Genomic DNA, 4,812 nt, shown 5'->3' with positions numbered 1-4,812 from the left:
CAGGGAATGCACAGTTTTTCAGGATGAACACCATCACATTTTAAATATATTATGTTGCGCGTCTTCCGTTAGTCAGTAAATTAGGTAACTGTGAGAAAATTAGAAATTTACAAATGTATGTCCAATTTCCCCATGATTTTCTCCCAATAACTTTAATGATAATGTTGTCAACAAAACGAAAGCCGCACTCGAGTGAAACCCTTATGAATTAATGCAGCCCAAAAGGGAAGAACTAGTAAAGTATTGTACATTTTAATCACCGGGACTCGCAAAGCAAGGACAAGTGGGCTGGGATTGCTGTGGCCTGATGTTTTTCTTCTCCCTGAATGTTGTTTTGGTGTTACATTCGGTTGGCTCCGCCTCCCGTCTGACCTCTTCGGTTGCAATTATATGATATAGCGCAGGAGGTAGCCTTTGCTACCTCGTGCTTTTGGCATTCAGGTCACTCTGAGATATATGGTTGTTGGTTTTGGGCTGTTGCTATCATGGTGCCATCAAAGGCTGCGTATGGTGGTTCTGTGGACGGATGTCTCCACTCCAGTGACCAGCGTTTCACCTCATGGCCACAGATTAAATTATCAGCAAGCCCACATAACATTTCATCCTTGTGAGGTTTGATAACCGAGTTCTTTTGTGCTATGTCACTATAAACACTTGTCAATCAGTGCCCCCTTGCCCCAAGGGGTGAATGTGCACTTTATTTGGGGCATGATTAAGGCTGTGGAGGTGGCGACTTTTTTGGCCTGGGCATTAACCATTTTAGCCTAATGGGGGTTATGGGGTGGTGGGTCGGAGGGTTATTTATGTTCTGGGTTCTGTTCTGGCAGACTTAATGAGGCGTTTTCATGTCCTCTGGTCTCCCCTCATCTTGTCTACAACTGAAGGTTATGCTGTTTTTCAGGAATCCGAGTCAGAACACAAGGGAATCAAGACCAACCTGACCAGATTGGTTCAAAGTTGGGGATCCAAATATACCTGACGGGCTCCCGATTGTAGGGGCACTTTAGCGGAGATCTTTTTCCAATAGCCGTATGGTGAAGTGGGGGTGAGGGGCCAGAAATGTGTAAATCTATAGGTTGAGGGTGAATCTAAAATAGGGTTGGGAGTACCATTGACATCACATTTTATTCAATAGGTCTCCTACCCATAATTAATATCGATAATGATACATTAAATTCATAGACATGCTCTGAATAGCGTAGACTAAAACATCACACTGTACAATTTAGTGCCCCTACTATAGGGATCCCATCGGGTATTATACCGCTGACCCGACGAGGAGCAGCCCAAATGATGAAGGATGAAACCCAACTGGGTGTGTGAGGGCATTATAATCCAATATTTGGATCCACAACTTTGAATCTATCTGGTCGGGATGGTCTTGATTCCCTTGTGTTCTGGCTCGGATTCCTGAGGAACAGCATAACCTTATTTTGTAGACTTGCTTTGGGGCATTTATGCTGGACCTCTCCAAAAAAGCTCCATAGTCCCCTCTTTGTGTATTGACTCAACTCATCTTGCTCATGAGCTCCTTGTCTTGGTGCCTGCCTGTTTGTTTCTCTTTATTTTGCTTTGTGGGGGAAGTGTATGGGGTCTGTCATCTTCTGATTCTCCCCACTGGTAGTCCCCCCTCTCAATCTGCTGCGGCTGATTTAGATGTATTTGTTGCTTCATTTCAGCAGAATTGTGCCTGGTCGTGTACCGTTCCATTCTGCTATTCGGGCCGAGTATGGTGGCTTGATGGACTTAAGCGACCCCTGCAGGGGGCCTGTGTTTGGCCTCAGGGTCACAGGTTCCTATTCTGTTTGGTCCCCTCAGCCCTTCATTCTTCTCTGGTCAATATTTTGAGTCCCATTGAGTTGGGTTGCAATACACTTCTGTTGTATCATGCCACGGTGCCCTTCTGGGCGTTTGTGTGCTGTGCACTTACACATGTTATGTTGTATGGGTGCTGTGGCATGTTTGGCAGGTGGTGGACAAATCCTTTTCCCCTTGAACTCTTTAACGGTGGTCTCCTGTGGATGCCTTTGCAGTTATTTTTCAATCGGTGTCGTCTTTGACTTTTGGTCAACTTGGTCTCCAGGTTTGGCATGACATGCAGTGGTGGCTGTACACATATACCCTCTCCAAGGGTTCTCAGTTGGGTCTGCCCCTCCTGTAAGGGGTTTGGTATAGCGGACAGTCTGTCCTTTTCCTTCTGTTAGGCATTGGCTCAAGTTCGAGCTTTTGTTTCCTCCCATCTGTCGGGGGGCTAGAGATGTGTTTTCAGGACACCCAGGTGACATGGATCCTATGTGTGTCAGCAAGTGGGGATGTTGGTTTCCTTCTTTTTATGTTCATTGCTAGAAACAGAGCATGGGCCTGCGGTTCAACTCAGTCTCCAAGGACACTGTTCTCATGGCTTCTGAGGGGTGTTTCCTTGCATCCCTCATCCTGATGGATGCCTGCCTGCTTAATCTTATCCATCTGGCTGGTCCGCTGTTTCTTCCTTTGTCTGTGGGCTCATGTTCCCTCCTTTTCCAGATGCTTCTTTTTCAGCTTTTCATCAATGACATTGGTTTTTCCATCCCTCTTGGCACCAATGGCTCTGATGTTTATCATGGCTCTCTTCCGTCTGTTCTACTGTGTATCCTGGGTTCTTTCCCAACCTTGAGTGTCTGCCCATCTCTGACTGCTGAGACTAGGGGAGATGACCTCTGCATTGCCTGTGTTCTCTGGGGCCTATATCCATTTGTTCCCTGGTTTCCGGCTTCTCATGAATCAGCGGCTTTCATTTCTGGGCCCCCGGAGGTTGAGGGTTTCTCTGGTGGTGGTTGTTGTCTCTTGTTCCCTCAGGGGCTCATTCCTTTTCCCTCAGTAGTCTTGCGGACAAATACTTGCACCTGGGGGAAAAGGCACTGCTCGTAGATTCCTGAGCCCTGGGCTGATGATCTCTTTTTGGATCTCCGGTCTTCGTACTGGTGGATTTTGGTGATGTTGTGGCAGGCACTATCTTTGTTAACCTCCTCTCCTTCGGCCATGTGCTATCTGTGTTCAGATAGTCAGCCATGTCCTTTGTGACTCTGTTGATAAGCAGGCGGGATGTGAGGGATCTCTGTTTTTCTCTTTTCTCTAGGGGATTCGCCTTTGTGTGGGACTTGTGAAGCCTCCTCTAACTCTCCTTGCCAGTCTCCCTCTTTGGGGTGGTGAAGTGGCCTGCGAATTCTTTTGGACTGTGTGTGCCCAATCTCTATCAGCAAAATAACTCCTGGTTCGACCTTCCCTGGCTGGGTGTGCTTGCCTCAGCAAAATTGGCTGTTCTCCCTCTGTTTGTGACTTGATTCACTCATGGTTAGGACTGGACGTTTCATGCTTTCTTCTTCCCTTGGCCCTTGCTTTCCTGGGCCCTCAGTGCATTTGGGTTGTTCTGACAGTGTTCTTCTGATTGTTCCATACTGGTCTCAGACCTTGGTTTACCCTTCATAATGGTTTGACTGCTTGTCTGGTTTTGTGGGTTCCTGTACACCCATCTCCGCTGCTTGCTCCTCTATTTTGCCCATCCTCTCTCCTGCGCCTCCAGCTGGGAGTTTAGCTCTTGTGAGATTGTCCCTGTTGGTTCTCTCACGGGCATTCGCCCTGGTGTCTTGCATTCATCATTGGTGGTGCTTTGGCTCTTGGTGTAGGTAGATGGGTCTATCTCCTGTTTCCTATGATTTGGTCAGGGTGTTAGGTTATTTTTAGGGGAATGGTTTACTGTTGGGTCTGCTGATATCTCCTCTCCATGCCCAGTGGGTCTCCATTCTGCCCTTCAGGGGCTCTGAATGTCTTCTTTCTCTCCATTGAAGTATTGCTTTTTGCTGAGTTTTCTGCTTCTGAGTACTGACCCCTGTTCTGCGGTCCCCACCCAGGGTCTTACATTGGTGCTTCTGGCGTTGCCTTGTCCTACTTTGCACCCCTGGTTTCCGTTGATCTTGTGGGTCTTGTCCTTCTGGTGTTTTCTCTTGCCACATCTTCTCCAGAGGTTGTGATTCTCCGTTTTTTGGATGTGTTGTAGGCCTTTCTCATCTGCCTGTATTTCCTGTGAATTTGGGTGGTAATTTCCTTATGTGTTGCCTGTGGTCTGTCTGGATGGTGTCTTGTGCCTTCTTTGTGATCTCTGACTCAATCTGTGTTCTTTTCATCATATGTGGCATTGTTTCATGGTGCGTCCCTGCATGTTAATTGTACTGCTCCTTCTGGGGCGCATCCCCACACTTTTGGTCCCCACTACTGTCTCTGGTTGGGGATGGCTGTTTCCACAAGTTTTGGTGCTGATGTTTTGTCGGCTGTACATGATCTTGGGCTTGTGCTGTTTTTTACATTGCTGTTCATGTATGTTGTGTCATCCTTGGTTTCTTTGTGGTTCAATCACCATGCGCTTGGGTATGGGCTCATTAGTAATGAATGGGACAGGAAGACGGATGAGGAGATAATGCCTGGTTACTCACAGCTAATCTTCATTGCTCTAAGTCATGTTCTTCCCATTCCGTTCCTGAGCCTGTCCCTCCCTCCCTTGTTTCTCTTTATGGAGATTGTTTTTTTGTTTTTCATTCATATGAGTTTCTTTGGTATTCTCAGGATGTCCTAGTGATGTGTTTTCCCCTATATGTATGATGGGTAGGCAGCACCATATTGGGGGAAGTATTCTGACCTCAGGCAGGTAAAGGTTTTTGTGGAGCAGGGTAACTGCTCATGCAAACGGAATGGAATGGGAAGATTACTGAGGAGTAACAGTGCATTATTGCAGTCCTCATTCATTGTGAAAGAACATTTTTTCCTTATTGTAGACGTTTT

The sequence above is a fragment of the Lissotriton vulgaris genome, unplaced genomic scaffold, assembly GCF_964263255.1.
Source record: "Lissotriton vulgaris unplaced genomic scaffold, aLisVul1.2 SCAFFOLD_1874, whole genome shotgun sequence".
Taxonomy (NCBI): domain Eukaryota; kingdom Metazoa; phylum Chordata; class Amphibia; order Caudata; family Salamandridae; genus Lissotriton; species Lissotriton vulgaris.
This window is presented reverse-complemented; position numbering follows the sequence as displayed.